The sequence below is a fragment of the Vicugna pacos genome, chromosome 18, assembly GCF_048564905.1.
Source record: "Vicugna pacos chromosome 18, VicPac4, whole genome shotgun sequence".
Lineage (NCBI taxonomy): Eukaryota > Metazoa > Chordata > Mammalia > Artiodactyla > Camelidae > Vicugna > Vicugna pacos.
In genome coordinates, this window is record NC_133004.1 from 18035571 (window position 1) to 18053688 (window position 18118).

The window sequence follows — 18118 nt, forward strand, 5'->3', positions numbered from 1 at the left end:
TACTCAGAAAGCCCCAGAAAGTGATATGAGTTACTTTAAGTTGATCTGAGAGTGTGGACTCTGTTCATTTTGTCCACACCACCACTCAGGGATTAGGCTGCATACTCTATGATTTGATAAGCACTTTGTAGATTTTCCAATTTCATATGAGGTTTGGTTGGGGGAAAATTGGGGGAGGGGAGATGTTATTTTTAAAATAAATTTAAAATCCTTAAGCATATAGGAAAGGAAAGTCCACTGGTCTTCCTGAAGTCCTGACACATAGCAGAAACTTTTGTCAATGGTATGGAATGGTGACTACTAAATGGATGAATCCACAAATCAATTGCTTAGTTACTGATATCTACCACCTACTGTAGATGTTGGAGAAGCTGGGTAACTTCTGTCTGTAGAAAGAAGCTAAAGAGGAACTGACATTTGTTGAACATGTATAAAACATTTGTAGACGTTATGTATATGTTTATAATATTGCCTCTGTGAAAATAACTTCTAAATGACACACCTGGTAGAGTGGCCAAAATCCAGAGCACAGTTAACACCAAATACTAGCAAGGATGTGGAGCAATAGGAACTCTCATTCGTTGCTGGTGGGAATGCAAAATGGTATACCTGATTTGGAAGACAGTTTGGTGGTTTCTTACAAAACTAAGCATACTCTCACCATACAATCCAGCAAGTATGCTCCTTGGTATCTGCTCAAAGACGTTGAAAACTTATGTCCACATAAAAACCTGCTGACAGATGCTTATAGAAGTTTTATTCATAATTGTCAAAACTTGGAATCAAAAAATGTCTTTCAGTAGGTGAACTGATAAACACTGTGGTACATCCTGACAATGGAATATTACTCAGCACTCAACATAAATGAGATTTCAAGCCATGAAATGGCATGGAGGAACCTTAAATTGCATATTACTAAGTGAAAGAAGCCAATCTGAAAAGGCTACATACTGTATGATTCCAACTGAAAGGCATTCTGGAAAAGGCAAAACTGTGGCAACAGTAGAAAGATCAGTGGTTGCCAGGGACTCAGGGGAAGGGGGATAGACAGAGCACAGAGAATTTTTAGGGCAGTGAAAATACTCTGTGTGATACCATAATGATGAACACATGTCATTAAACATTCATCCAAGACTGTGGAATGTACACCACCAAGTGTGAACCCTGATATAAACTATGGACTCTGGGGGATTACAATGTGTCAATATGAGCTCATTAATTATAACAAATACACTCTGTGGAGGATGTTAGTAGTGGGGGAGGCTACTCATGTTGGGGAGCAGGGGTTATATAGGAAATCTCTGTACCTTCCTCTCAATTTTCCTGTGAACATAAAAATCCTCTAAAAAAAACAGTCTTTTAGAAAATCTATATGAAACTAAAACACCAACTCATACATCATAATAAATGACAAAATCAAGTATTTCCGCTAACACAGAAACGTCAAAGTACAGCAATGTATTATCAAAGCAGAAATAGTAAAGTGATGTTGGTCTCTGCACCTGTCCACCTGTCTGCTGATGGAGACTCTTCCTTCCATCCTCCCAGAGTCCCATGCTGTGCCTCGGCCCCTTTATCTGCATTATGGGAACAAACCTACTACTCTCCCTCCTTCAGCATCATCAGACCAACTGACAGTGCAGTTAAAGGGCTTTGTAAAACAGAAAACCACATAAAAAGCAGACATCACTCTGCTGGTGAGGTTGTAAATTACTACAACTCATTTGGAGGGCAACTTGGCAGTACCTATTAAAATATAAAATGCACCTGCCTTTCAACCTGGAGATTCCATTTCTAAGAAAATAATCTCAGGCACATACATGCTCAGGTGCACAAAAATAGACACTGCAAAAGTGATCACCACAGCATTGCTCACGATGGGAAAAAATAAACTGAAAACATCCTAAATGTCCTGCAATAAGAAACTAATATACAACAACTATGGCCCATCCGTGTTCTGGGAAGTTATGCAGCTCTTAGAATAGGATAAGATATAGAAAATGTGAATTATGAATTTAAAAAGTAAATTATGCAGCAATATGTACAGCATGATCTCATTTATGTAGAAGTGTGTGGGTGTGTGTGTGTGTGTGCACGTGCGTGTGTGCACATGACCATAGACATAGTCTGGAAAGTTGCTCATGATAATATTAGCAATACCCCTGGGGAGTGAGCTGTAATGGGTAAGAAGGAATGCCACTTCTTTCTTTATGTGTTTTATCAATTGATACATTTAATTATTGCCATAACCTCTTAACTGGTCTCCCTGCTTCTGCTCTTACCCTGGAGAAGATGGAGCCCTGCTGCCGAATCCTAAGCTGGATCATACCCACCCTCCTCCCAAGGCTCCCCTGGTCACTCGTAAGCCAAAGCCCTCGCCACCTCCACAGAAGGCTGTGTACCCCTCCCCTCTCTGACTGTACCCCCAGCTTCTTGGCTTGCTCACATCTCTCCAGCCAAGTGACTTCCTTGAACAAACTAGGTATGCTCCAGCCTCAGGACTTTTCCATAGGTTGCTCCCTCCACCTGGAACTTCTTTCCTCCAGATCACTACAAAACCAGCTCCCTCCTCTTAATGATCTGCTCTTGTCCCCTTATTTAAAACTATAACCAGCTGCCCTCTGCTCTGCTTTTTCCTCAGCAATCATTCCTTTCTACTATGCTATCATTTGCCATTTCCTGCAGTCAGAATGTAAGCTCCATGAGCCCAGGGACACTGGTTTATCCCTCAGGCCTATCCTTTTCAATTAGTCTTCCTGGTCCAAGCTTTCCCCTACCCTACCTCCCTCTTAGCTGCCTACCTCTTCCAGAATAGACCACCAACTAGCCTCCTTCCTACTCACTTGCCCATATAAGTTATTAGTAAATACTTCTAGCTATACTAATTCATACTATAGCGTAAAAGACTCATTATTTACCTTTTCATAAGGTTCACTGTCACAACCCTAATTGGGCTGAATCCTCAAGTCAACCCTACGGAAAAGTAATTCTGAAACCGGAGGGCGCGTAAGAATCCCCTGAAGGCTCTTGCTCCGCATCAACATTCTTGGGCCTCAAATCATTGAGGTTCTAAGTCAGCGGGCTCGGGGCAAAGCCCAGGAATCTGGATTCTTGAGAAGAACACAGGGAGATTCAGTGGGAGGCAGTCCACAGACTCCACTTTAGGACCCTGCCAGTGAGTTCCACTGTTTTCCACTAGGTATTTTGGAGGTCCTTTTGATGGCACCAGGTGGGTCTCTGCCCCATGAATTCACCATTCTTATTCACAAACTAGACTTTAAGAAAACAACATACTGATTGAACTGACGCTGCGATGCATATAAAATAGAGCTAGAATAAAGCAGGAATCAAATTTCACACTGAACATCTTCACTTGCCTGATCCCAAAGTGAAGTGCTTTCTCCTGAGAGAGACAACAATTTCTGGTGATTGGTTTAATCAGAATAGATTTTACTGCTCAGGCATATGTAGAACTCACCTGGACTCCCTTCTCAGGAGGGTAGTCCCTCCAGCTCAGAGTTTCTCACACCAAATGTGCATATTAATTACCTGGGAATCCTGTTAAAAAATGCAGATTCCAATTCAGTAGGTGTGGGAGGGACCCCAGATTCTGCACTTCCCCCCTCAAACTGCTCCATGATGCTGGCCCAGAGACCACATCTTCAGTTGAGAGGGTCTTGACCAGAGACAAAAAACTAGGTTTCATTTCATCTGCCACATTGGAATGATCAGTTGTGCCGGCCTGGCTTACCAGTTGAGAAAGATTTGGAGGTAAGACTCAGCTCAGGGGAAGAGTACTATGGTCAATTAGTGATGTCTGTCATGAGCATGGGACAGAGTTCTGTGACATGTGTGCTACCCTGTTCTGGGCTGTGTTCATCCTGCCACTTCATTGGATATCAGATGTTTAAACAGTACAAGTCAGTTCATGAGAGTTTCTGACTTAAGTTTCTGACATCACCTCAGACATTAGTACATTCATAACACACAGACACATACACACAAATACATCTACAACATAACTGTGGCTAGAGCTTTGAGTGTTCTTACCTCTTGGAATTTTCAGAGCTTCCAAGTTCCCAGACTTTCCCCACAGTGAACTGCCCTCATAAGTCAGCTTTTTTCCACCGCAACCCTCTGTAATCTCTCCCTTAGCCAAGGGAGAACAAGTACCCAGGAGTTACACATACAACCTGATTCTCTCCCAAGAAATCCTGTCTGTGTACTTTCTGCATCTGTCTGCCGGGTCCACCCTAACAATGAAAGGCAAACTGGGCGGCTTCAACAGCTTAAACTTCTTGTTCAGGGTTCTAGAGGCTGAAAGTCCAAGACCAAGATGTTGCAGGGTGGGCTCCTTCTGAGGGCTGTGAGGAAGAATCTGCCCCGTGCCTCCCTCCTTGGCTTGTAGATGGCCATCTCCTCCTGTGTCTTCAGATGGTTCTTCCCACTGTGTGTGTCTGCATCCAAATTCCCCCTCTTATAAGGAAGGAATACTGGTTTTACTGGTCATATTGGTGTAGGGCTCACCCATATGACCTCATTTTCACTTGATTCCCTCTATAAAGACCCTATCTCCAAATAAGGTCACATTCTGAGTTAGGACTTCAAAACATGAATTTTGAGGGGACACAATTCAACCTAGAACACATTGACAAGGTGTTTCCTGCTGCAAAGGTCCGATTGAGAATGCAGTTCTTCACCTCTCTTCTACTTCCTGTTGCATCAATATTTAATTGACTCTAATCTTTTTGCGACCCTATAGTAGTTTGTAGGCTCTACAACAATGCTTTCCACTAACATAGCTATTTGAAACATCTTAATGGGGCCAAAGGTATCCACCACCCAATCTACCCTGTCTCTGTCCCATTCTCTGGTTTTTCTAATTTTTCATTCCTTTTAAAATGTAAAACACTCGAATACAACAGGGTTAAAAAAAACAACAACAGAAGTGGTCAGTGTGATCAAGGTCCTTCTCTGGGTATCTTCTGCCTCTGTCCCACAGAGAGTGGCTCCATTCGGACACAACAAAAGTCATTTTCTAATAAAGCACCCTGGGGGAGTAGCGGAGGCTGGCCTGACCTCCATTTCAGTGGCGCCCACGTGGGCTGAACCCAGAATCATCTGCTTCCCCCACAGCAGGCGGGCTCAACTCTGCCCAGGAGTAATGCACAGGAGAGCAGATTTTGGCAACGATGCAGAGTTTCAGCCAAAATAAATGCTACCACCTGGTAGCTTTTGAACAGGATCCATGCCGGTATTTCATTCGGGCTGAAAACAGTAGAAAAATAGTATTTTGCATTTTGCACCTGTAGCCATGCTCCCTGTCAGCCACATACCACTTCCCAATGATGCCGTGGGGAGGGGGGAAAAGGGTATTGTAAAGGGGTCTAACCAGAGAGAGCATGTTGGATTCAGAGTCTCTACTAAGATGTGAAGCAGGGAAAAGCCATGGGATCCTGAGAAATTTCAGCAGCCATTCCTTCAGAAGCACAGATACCTTAACAACCCCATTTGATGCCCATTTCGTGTTTCCTTTGTTAAGTCAACGGTGTCTCTGCCAAAATCCATTCACATATCTCATTACAGTTCAGCCTCTCTTCTGTTCCAAAAACTGAGCGTGGAGGTAAATGCTATATACCACACGCGGGCACACGCGCATTCATTAAGCACGCACACTATAGAGAAATCTGACTTAATGAAAGTTTATTTGAAGAGAATGCTTATTTAAATGCAGTCTACTTTTGCAAATAGAAATGGGTTATTTTGGGGTAATTGCATAGCTGGGTGAGCTGTGCCTTCACTCTGCTGGGTGGCCTGACTGTTTCTTAACCTATTCTGACTGGGAAAATATACATATATTTTTTTCATCTGCAGAGAGAAACTGATGGGACTTCATTAGGTCAAGACTATGGTCAGGAGGCTTAAGGATGGAGGAGAAACACAAACAAGAATCCCCAAAGAATGATGCTTGGGGAGGGAAAGGAGGCGACAGAGCTGAAAGCCCCTCATTTTGATACTGCTGAGTGTTGGGTCCAGCAAAGACGACTAATGAGGGTCTTTAAGTGTCTAATTACAGTAAACATGCTTCCCCTTTCAAACAGAAAGCTTCACTTAAGCCTTTTTAGGAGTCAAGAGGGAAACCACCCTATAAATACTCTGGGGAACATATTGAGAATGCCCCAGCAAGCTGTGTTGTGTACAGTCGGCATTCCATGTCCACGGATGCAAGGCCCGAGGATGCAGAGGGCCTTCTGTATTCATTGTGCTGCACCACTTTATACAAGAGACTAGAACATCTACAGATTTTGGAATCAGCGGGGGCTTCTGGAGCCAGTCCCCTGTGATACCAAGGGACGATTATACTTGGAAGGCTGGTGGCAATAGCAGGAAATGAGACGTCTGTGAGCTGTGATGACCAAACAGGGTGAGACTGGAACAAATCCAGCTCAGTGTAACATCCATAAGGGGTCCCTGAATGCCTGCACCCCATGCTCCATTCCCTTCTGTCCATAACACCTTCATGTCTTCACCCACCCCACCCCACTGGCGGGTCATTCAGGACCATGGCAGCTTTCACTCCCATAGCTTTGTTTCTCTCAGTTACAGATTTCCAGGAATGGTCTCTGAACAGCATCCCACCTTGACCTCTCTGGATGGAAAGAATCCCCCTCCTCCCCTTAACCCCACACTCACAGTCAGCTCCCAACTTTGTCCTGCAGTCAGGAAAAGAGCATGGGCCGTAAGAAATTAAGATGTGTTGCCGTCTCAAAGCTTCCGTATTACATCTAGAGTCTTTCCACCAACCCGCCCCTGCCCCTTTAATCTGTGGTAGGTACTGAATGCTCAGCTCTAAACCAGGGGCTCTAGAGGGAACACTCAAGGTGCATAAGATACAAACTCCATCTTAAAGGGTGGGAGTTGCCTTGCACAACTGACTGAGACATAAATTTTGGCAACTTGAAAACAAGAACCAGAAGCAAACTAACAAACAAACGAAATCCTGCAATAAGATGATGATGGCCACTAAATGTAGAGAACTTGTTACCTACAAGACATAGCATAGACCACTCCTGGGTGTATATCCAAAGAAAACTCCAATGGGAAAAGATACAGGCACCCCAATATTCACAGAAGCACTATTTATGATAGCCAAGACATGGAAGCGACCTAAATGTCCACTGACAAGTGATTGGATAAAGAAGTGGTGTGTGTGTGTGTATATATACATATACATATACATATATGTGTGTGTGTGTGTGTGTGTGTGTGTATACAATGGAATACTACTCAGCCATAAAAAGAAAAAAATAATGCCATTTGCAGCAACACGGATGGACCTGGAGATTATCATACTAAGTAAGTCAGACAGAGAAAGACAAATATGGTATAACTTATATGTGGAGTCTAAAAAATGACACAAATGAACTTATTTACAAAACAGAAAGAGACTCACAGACATAGAAAACAAACTTACGGTTACCAGGGGGGAAGAGGGGAGAGAGGGATAAATTGGAGTTTGGGATTGGCTGATACAAATTACTATGTACAGAATAGATAAATAACAAGATCCTACTGTATAGCACAGGGAACTATATTTGATGGCTTGTAGTAACCAATAATGTAAGTCAACTATACTTCAATAAAAATTTTTAAAAAACTAGACGAGTTTGGAAATAGTGGCTCCCTAAGATTAAGGGAAATGAGTTGGGACTCGGTGGGAAGGGATAGAAAGGTCCTCTAAGGCAAAGTGAGGTGTAGCCTTAGCTTCCGTGATTTCTCAAAGATGTAAATGAAAGAGGAGTTGTATGGCAAGGTCAGGGGTAAGCGCCCATCCTTTGTATGCTGATGCCCACAATCTGTGACTGGGGAGGAAGACCGAGGGAAGTGCATACAGCATACATTATGGGTAATCTGACCTGGATTTAGTATCTTCACACCTGTATACTTGGACTCTGAGCTCGATCGTCTCCAGTGAATACAGTCTTTCTTGCCTACATTTCATTAGAGCCATCTTCATGTTTTATCATTAAAATACATTAAACACTTACGCTATGCCACTCACAGTGGCGGGCACTCTGCCTCTAGCATCTCTCTCAGTTCCCACAACAGCCTTAAGGAACTAAATCATGTTGCCCATTTGATAGATGAGGAAAGAGCAACGCCTGTCTGAGACCACATGTCAGAGCGAGATTCTCGGGGTTCTTGATGATGTGTGATGAATCACAAAGTACCAACAAATGTTACACGTATTTTTCCAAATTTGTCCACAAGGATTTGCAAGCATCTCTTCTAATTATCGGGAAGCCCTTAGGTGGGAGCTGAGAGATCATTTTCAACCAAGCTGAAGTAGGAAGGCTCACAGAATGCATATGTCCACTCCCCAAGGACATTCTTACCTCTGACCACTAGAGTTTACACCCAGCTAGAGCAGGGCCGAGGGTACCTGGCAGCAGAGTATCCCCCAAACCAAAGCAAATGGATGTAGTTGCATAAAGGGCTGGATTCAACCAATCTGCCGGTTGCTTTCCTCGGGGGTGGGGTGGGGGAGTCAAATTTCAATGTATGTCTTTGGGGGAAAAATCCCATTAAAAACTCTTATCAATATATGATAATTGATTGGGTATCAAATCAACCTTTGGTTCTTCTTCTCTCCCAAACTCAACCAGTTATCACTAGGGGTGTGAAGACGTACCATGGGGGTGGGGACTTTGTCTAGTTCATTGCTATATACTCAGTGCCCAGTGTGCTGTAGGTGCTTAATAGTAACACCCTAAAGGAATAACTATCTTGCATGTAGCTGCTGTGAGTCCTCCATAAAAATGCTAAGAAACATGGCACTATTCAATGGAACCCAAAATGGTAGGGGTTGGACTTGCCCCAAGGGAGAAAAGAGTTAGCCGACAAAGCAGCTCAGACTGGTGTCTGGCTGTGCAGCCACTTACACAGAGCTTTGCTGTGATTTAAAAAATGCCCATTCCCAGAGTTCCAAGCACTCATAGAAAGAACCAGGAAGGGGGAATGTAAGTGTTCCCAGCACCATAGGTTACTGCTGCTACTGTCTTTGTTTCTGGGGTGCTGAGGTTGGTTTGCAAAACCAGAGAGTTCAGCTCAGTCGGATGGTGGAAACCAGCTTGGTAGCTTGCATGCAGCAGAGCAGCCAGCAGCTTGGAGCCCTCTCCTCCCGACAAGGGAAACTCAAGACCAGTGAAATCTCCTAGCATGGAAGCTGAACTCTGTTACAGATGCTCCTGGTGTTCTGGGAGCCTTAACAGTCAAGTCCCCTGTGACATGGAGCCTAGACGGCATTGGTGGTGAGCTGCAGGGTTCACAGGCCCAAATGCAACCAAACCATCCTGCCCCACATCTTTCTTCCCCACTGCATCTTCCAGTTTGCCAAAGACTTCCACATCCTTCTCATATATTCATTCAGTCAAATATTTACTGGGCACCTGCTGTGTGGCTGCCCCAGGTCTAATCACAGGGATACTGCCATGAAAAAGACATAGCACTTGAACACTTGAGGTGCGTGCATCCTGCTGTGGGGAGAAAGCGAGTAAACTGATGAACAAAGAAATAATATAATGCCAGGAAGGGATAGGTGCCCAGTGGGGAAAAAAGAGAGAGAAAAAAAAAAAACAGATCCAGGAAAGCTGACAGAAGAAGATGCTGTTTTAGACAGTAAGCTCAGAGGAGGGTTCTTCCTGGACGTGGCATTTCCACAAAGACCTGAATGAAAGGAACAAGCTGCTGAGCTTTGCGAATCTCTGGGTCTACAGTGCAGCCAAGCCACCATGGTCTGTGGGACCTCGACCTGCTGATTGTCGAGGAGGGAAATCGCTTTTCAAACCCAAGTTTTAAAAATACTCCCTTGGAGTAAGTGTTCTCCGATTTGTGCTGACTTCAGGAGGCACGCAGACTGCCTTGGCAGCAACTTTTAAAAATAAGATGAAAAGCAATTATGTTTCATCGCAGCAATTTACTCAGCGAAAATCTGGGGAGCAAAAAAGGTAAATACATCCCCTCCCCGCCGCCGAGGGGGGCCTCCTGGGCCGGGGGCTCTCCTGCTGCCCAGGAGCTGGCTCTTTCTCCCTCCAGGAGGCAGGTCCAGGCTGTCTTTAAGCTCCAGGGACCGCATGCTCTCTGATTTCCAGGTACAAAACAGCTTTCATCAATGTACACAGCCAGGCATGAGTCACCCCTAAGCACAGCCAATTCGGGCCACCAGCAGCAGAGACAAAGGAGAGCGTTTGTGCGTTTCCCAGACATGACACATCCTGAGGAGGGTGCAGCCAAATCAAGCCTCTCGAGGTCTCAGAGCGTTGATCTGCGGTCAAAAAAGCTTAAAATGACAAAGGGAAGGAAGGGAAGGCTGCCCAAACCATGCTGCAGTTTTAACCTAGCCAGACGCCCCACATTCTCCTGACTAGCACATTTCCGTTCTACTTTCTTATCTTGGTTTCCAGCCACCCACCCCTATCCTAGCGGGTCCCTCTATTTTAACATTAAGTTAAAAAAAAAATGTGTGCAAATAGTACATGCTCAGAATACATGGAAAAGCAAAAGGAAGAGAATAAAAATCATTCCCCGTGTCACACCATTCAGCAATAACTGCTTCTCACGTTGTGCTGTGCACCCTTTGAGAGTTTCTCTTTCCCCTCTTATTTATGGATACATATTTTTAAACAAGCTGTAGCCATACGATCTGTCATTTAACATAATTTTTTTCACTCGAGGAATCAGAAATATCTTCCTGGGCCCGTGTAGATGATATTGTTATCCAAATGTGTTTACCAAATCAGATTTAATGGCTGCAGAGGATTCCATTTTATGGCCAGACCATAATTTATTTGATTTTTCCTGCTATTGGAATTTTCATTATTATAAACAATGCAGCGAGGAGCATCGTTCACTCCTTCATTTAACAACTATTTATAGAGTGCCTTTCCTGGCTAAGCTCGCAAGCACATCCTTAATTATTCCCTGAGGATAAATTTCTCGAAGTGGAATTGCCAGGTCAAAACACAAGCGTGCATCTAAGGCTTTTGTGAACAAGCATATTAGTCTTATTGCCAAATCGCCCCCAAAACGTTGCTCCAAGTAGTACTCCTACCAGCCTAGGATGCGAGTGCCTGGCTCCCGAACCCTTTGCCAACACTGACTTTTTTATTTCCCTTTTTTGGGGCGGATTTTGTAGAAGAAAAATAACATCTTGTTGTTTCACTTTTCAATCCTTTGTTGCCAGCCAGCCTGAACACTTCTCCATGTGTGCTGGCCATTTAGATTTCCCTTCCTGTGAATTGCTTATTCATAGCTTTGACGATATGTCTTAATTAAGTCTCAGGATGAAGAGGAAAGAATGGAGAAAATTAATAATTATTGAGTGCTTGTTATCTGCCAGACAGTGTATACCACTGGCTTCAAGAGGAAACATGTATCTTCACGACATGTCTATCATTGTCCCCATTTTATAGGTGGTGATGTACACCTTGGGGGGTACAACTGACCAAGGACACGGGGTCAAGGGCAGAAAGCTCGTTCCCATCATTACCTCCTACATGGGGGGAGGCAGGGGCAGGGGGTTAAACTTTATTTGATTCTGGAATTACTCTGTCAAGGGAAGCCGTGTAAGGACCAAACTAAGATGCTCTGGTCTCTACTGCAGGGTCCTGCCCCAGCACCAAGTCATTGGGTGACACTGAATTTTTTTTTTCACATGCTGAATTCTTTATTTATTTATTTATTTATTTATATCATTTTAGCCCAAGAGCCTCCAGGAATACGTTCCCTAGGAAATACTTGGAAAGAATAACTACCAAATGGTAGGGCCAGATCTTCCTCACCGCGGCTGAGTGGCCAAAGAACCGTTTTAGAAGCAGGACATACCTTGCCTGTGATCACAGCCTTTGGATTCTTACATACCCTCCAAAAGTAGCCTTAATGTGCTCAGAAGTGCTTCTGTGTGTCACAAAATAAACAGCTGCATCATGTATCTCCTGATTCCCTCCTTCTTCGTAAACCTTTTCCTTTCCGGTGAGAACACTGCCCTTCCTCTGTTCTCTGGTCTGACTTCACCGGTGGTTCGGGATCTACCCCACGGGAGCCCTCTTGCCCCGTGCCCTCTAGTGGCTGTCGCCATACCAACACCCACACTACATTGCTTGTCTGTTTGCTTTTCATTGAAGTAAAATCCACATAACAGAAAATTAACCATTTGAAATTGAACAATTCAATGGCTTTTAGTAACACTCGCAGTGTTGTACAATCACCACCTCCATCTATTTCCAAAAATTTATCACTCCCAAAAGAGACGGTATCTATATCCTTTAGCAATCACTCCCATTCCTCTCTCCTCCCAGCCCCCAGCAACCACCAATCTACTTTCTGCCCCCATGGACTTCTCTACTCTTAACATTCCATAGAAATGGAATCACACAATATGTGGGGTTTTTTGTCTTCTTTCAAAACTCAGCATGATGTTTTCTGAGTTCCTACATGTTACAGGATGTGTCAGTGACTTTGTTTCTTTTATGGCTGAATAATACTCCTTTGTACGGATAGACCAGAATTTAAATATCCATTCGTCTGATGATGGCCATTTGGGCTGTCTCTACCATTTGGTTATTGTGACTAGAGCTGCTACAGACATATGTGGACATGTATAAGAGTACCGCTTTTCAAATCATTTGGGTGCATAACTAGGAGTGGAAGAGCTGGGTGTCTGTTTCTAGTTTCTGGTTTGTTGGAGTGTCAGATCCCTGAGGGAGGGGGTTTCGTTCACTGACTCACCCACAGAGCCTAAGGTAACCAGCTGCCCTGGTCTTCCTGGAATTGTTGATTTCCCCAGGACGTGGGACTTCCAGTGATAAAACCTGGAAAGCCACAGACAAATGTAGACAAGCTGGTCACTCCACCACCGTCCAGGACGTTATGTGACATGGAACGGCGATTCAACAAACATTTTTTAATTAAAAATTCCTTCCATTTATTTAGCATCTAGTTGATCACGACATGTCTCAGGCACACCGAGGCTTAAAGGGAAGGGTTTTCAACCCAATGAGATATTTATAGCAATCTATAAGATTATAGAAACCCATATTTTCAGTACAGTTAAAGCATACACAGAGGGAGCATGGAAACTTTAAAATATGAAATTGCAGGTGGTTGCAGTGTTAAGGCCCCTTGATAAAGATGCCCAAGTAGTATCAAGGCTTCCCTGAGCTGGCAAGGAAGAAGAGCTCCACGTGCCAGACACCAGAGCAGAATATCGCTTCCTTATACTGAATGAGATTGGGCAGATCAGAAAACCACTGCTCACGATAGAAAGCAGCAACTGCTATCTTTTCAGAGAAAGCCAGGGGCCTGTGGGAAATACTGCAGAGCTTTCAGGCGAGGATGGAGATTAGTTATGAGAGCTTTGGTTCTACCCAAGTAGAGATCCAGCAGACCTTGGCACTGGAAGTAAGGGAACCTCCTTCCATTCTGTGCCATTAAGAACAGCTTGAGATATCACTTCACACCTGTTAGAATAGCTATTATATATACAAAAAAAAGAAAGATAGCAGTTGTTGACAATAATGTGGAGAAAATGGAACCCTCGTGCACTCTTGGTGGGAATCTAAATTGGTGTAGCCACTATGGAAAATAATACAGAGGTCCTTCAAAAATTAAAAATAGAATTATCATATGCTCCAGCAATCTCACTTCTGTGTATATACCCAAGGGAAACGAAACCAGGATTTCAAAGAGATATGGCCCTTCTATGTTCATTGCAGCATTATTCATAATAGCCAAGACAAGGAATCTACCTAGATGTCCATCAATGGGTAAATGGATAAAGCAAATATGACCTATACATACAATGGAACTGTACTCAGCCTCAGAGAAGAAAGGAAGCCTGCCGTTTGAGACAACATGGAGGAACCCGGAAGATATTATATTGAGTGAAATAAGTCAGACACAGAAGGACAAATATTGCACAATACCACTCACACGAGGGATCTGAAACAGTCAAAATCGCAGAAGCAGGGAGGGGAACGGTGGTGGCCAGAAGGGGACGGGGAGCAGTGGAGAGATTTTGGACAGAGGGTACGCAGTTTCAGGCCTTCTAGGTGAGTACGCACAGCACAGCGCCCACAGCGGACAATACCGTGTTACACACTCCAAAATCGGCTAAGAGGGTAGATCTCGTGTTGTGTTCTTATCACAAAGCAACAACAACAGCAGCAGCAACAATAATAATTAAATAAACAAATACAGAGGGTAGAAGGAAACTTTTGGAGGTAACGGTTGTGTTTATGGCACAGATTCTAATGATGATTTCATGTGTGTGTATTTATCTCCAGACTCATCAATTTGCATACATTAAATATGTACACAGATTCTTGTATATTAGCATGCTTCAATGAGGCGGTTTTTAAAATTTTCTAATAAATTTTTAAAAAATAAAACAGAGATGGGAATAGCTAGAGAAACTGTCGATGAGACTCTGAACGTGCAGTGATTGCAGGAGGAGCCTGAGAATTTGTGCATTTGAATGTCCTGATAGGATTGGATGGCATTTCAGGAAACGTATGAGATGCGAGTGGAGAGAGGCAAAGGAGAGGTCAGGGATCATACAGGCAGGGTCCATGAAAGACTCCGAGTGGGAGCATCAGAACAGACACACACCTAACTTCACCAATTCCCAGTGAGAACAAACAGTGTCTGTACCCGAGGGTGGCCTCGTGTTTCCACCGACTTTTCTATAAGCTGGACATCTCGGGGCATTATGCCAGTATTCGTTCAAACATTCTAAACTAAACCTTGCCCTCACATATAGGAAGTCATGCTACAGAACTCCTCTTGACACTGCTAAAACTAAATATCTGAGGAAAAGTGAAGAAAGGAAATATAAATAAAAGCTTCAAAGTGTTACGTGTGTGTTTGCTCTCAATCCTACAACACCTCAGACAGGGATACACTAGCAGCATCCCCATTTCACAAGTGTGGAAACGGAGGTTCCACAAGCTGAAAGGCTGTGTTTAAAGTCATGAGATGGTCAAGGTAGGAGCTGTTCTGATTGCAGATGCTGTGTTTTTCAGTTGCCTCACACTGCCTCTCTCATGTCCCACTCACTCTTTCTGGACCGGCTCAACGGGGAAGTGGAGTCAAGGTTCACTGTCCATGGAGGGTCAGTAGCTCTTTCCCTACAGTGGCATATTAATGAGCCTTTCTGCCATCTGACAGACCACATGTTGCCTGCGTGTGCATGCATAACCTCCCTCCGCCATGTCCAAAAAGTGACAGTCCTCGGTTAGATTAGGATGTCAAATTCATCATTGCCTGCCTCTTCTGACATCCAACACCTTGTACTTGCAACACATCATTTCTTTATTAGTGATCAGCAGAACTGTGCTCATAGGAGCTTTCCTATTCTGGGTCTTAATTTTGTACATTTCCAGTTTCCATGGAGACACTACATTCTTGCATTCTACGAGTGTCACTGTAAAACAATGTGAAAACAAAGCAACTTCACAGAAATGGCTCACTCCGGACATCACCAAGCAACACCCTCATCAAATACATAGGGCTGCTGCGCTGCGTTTTGGGGTTAACTGCTGAGGCCAAGCTCCCTTCTTTCTCCTCCAGTCTAAGAGATGTGCTTCATGCCCATCCTGGGGACCAAGCTCATGGTTACGAGAACATCTCCAGGCCTCCCTGCTTCAATTATTGCACCACTGGTATAATAAAGTCGAGAGGTAACTATGGCAACATTATTCCAAGGATAAATACCACAATATCGCCTTCAACATTTTTCCCCCACAAACAAATGAAAAACCGAGAACACGTAGGATTAATAGCATCACTTGTTAAAAAGCCACTGGACAGCAGAGCTCAGAAAAGCTTTAATTAGTGGAGTCTTTCCTGGCTCAGCCTGCCTCCCACAGAGAAAGCGCACGTGGATAGTCAGCCTCAGAATTCAGTATCACTGAACCTGGGCACCATCGGGCACCCCACACCTGGGTTTCTAGAAGGTCACAAGATGTCCTGGTTCTGCTTTCACTAAAACAGTCACGTTGTGGGAAGGGGTTACGGCTTACTTCTGAAGTAGAGAACTTCATGGTGGGCCAGGGTCAACTACTTTCGTGTTGAGTAGAGCACAGCAAGGGGAAAGGCTTCATCACCAGAGCTCCCCATTGCTTAAGACTTGATAGAAGTGGTCTGGCATAGTGGTTGAAAGCATGGGCTTGGAATCAGACAGATAACTTGAGCTGAAGACTCTGTTCCTTCACTTACTAGTTCTTTGACCTTAAGCTAGTTACTTAACCTCTCCAGGCCTCAGTTTCCTCACTTGTAAAGTGGGGATAATGGCCAAACTCGTAGCACTGTTGTCAGGATTAAGTGAAATCACATGTGTGGCCACCTGTCCAAAAGAACTCACTTCCTCTGGGTCACATCTACACATTTCCCAGTCTCCCTGTGACTGAGTTATGACCAATGCACTATGAGTTGAAATGATGTGTCCTTCTAGGCTGGTCCATTAAAAATGTCCCACCTATGTCCCTCCATGCTCTTGCCCGCCTCTGCTGGCTGAACGCCAACACCAAGGGCAGACTTGGAACCTATTCGATGATGATGGCAGACCAACTGGGTTTTAATTTAGAGACTCATTCTAACCTGAATGACTGCATGGACCAAAGCTCCTCTATCGTTTGCCAACCAGGAATAACTGAATTAAACAGTTACTGATAAAGGAAGAAACCTCTACTGTGATAAGCTACTACAGTTTTATCATCTAGCACAACCCTTAGTTATACAAATGCAACATGCTTAGCCTAGTTCCTGACACGCCATGAAGACTCAGTACCTGTTACGTATATTACTGAGACGAGGTCAATTTTCCTGAAACACTGGCCAATTTGCCAAGAACTCTTTCAAACACCATCTCCACTGATTTCATGGAGTCTCTTTGATTCATAGAGTTAGGTGTAAGCTTTTCTGCTGCAATAAGTAATGAAGTACAAATTGAGGAAATTAGTTATCAATTAGTCACTCGATGGTTGGGAAGGCAGGCGGCAGGCATAAATGGTGCCAGATTAGTTAAGCCATGATAAGTTTTATTGCTCTACATGGGTTGGGTCTTTATCCATTACTTCTCAAATTTATCTTTATTATTGGGCCCTGGACATGAGACAGGGCCTGGATGTGGAAGGAGGCAAGAGACCAGCTAGGGCATTTGAGAGATGTGACAAACTCCACAGCGAAGATGGTTCCCAATGAGACTGTTCATGAGTGACCGCAAGGGGAAAAGGCAGCAGGGAAGCTGTGTTCATCTTTTCTCACTGCCCTCTCTGTAGGGTTTCCCGTTTTCCTAAGGAAGTCCCACAGTTTGCATGCCCTTTCCCTATAATTATCACAACATATGACACTCCCATGGTGTTTTGTATGTCAATTCCCTGCAGGAAGTAAGAGGGGATCTTTCTGCTCATCTGGAAGATGTAAAAATGGGGCTCATGGAGATTAAGCAACAACCGACAAAGGGGAGGCAAAGGATTTTTCTAGTCTGCAAGTTCCTGTGACCACTACATATTTGTATCTCTCCTAGAGCCTAAATTTTTTCATAGCCTTCCATTACGCTTGCTAGGATACCCAAACTTTCACCATGACCTCTGAGGACTTTCAAGGTCTTGGGCCTGTGTGCTCTCTAATTATATCTCCCACCATTCTCCCCTCTTCATCTTGCCCTCCAGCTCCAAATGAACTGGATGGAAGCTGATAAAACAGATTCCTAGGGGAAATGGTCTTCTTTACTGGTCAACAAAGCCCTTTATATTATAGGTTAAGTTTCAGGAGAAGCCACTGGCTTAGTCTATGTAATACCCAAGAGCCACACAGCATCAATGATTCATTCCACAGGGTCAGGCCAGACCAAAGGGGGTCTTCTAACCATTGAGCTTCTAAACCGAGACTCTCCAAGCCTTGGTCTCATCCAATTTAACCCTCAGCCAGCTGCCAATATCATCAATTAAAACACTCCTCTACTTTATAATAATAATAGATAGCATGCATCTTGCACTCACTGGGTCCAAGCACGTTACATATAGTGACACATTTAATAAGAACTGTAAGTTTCTTCTGT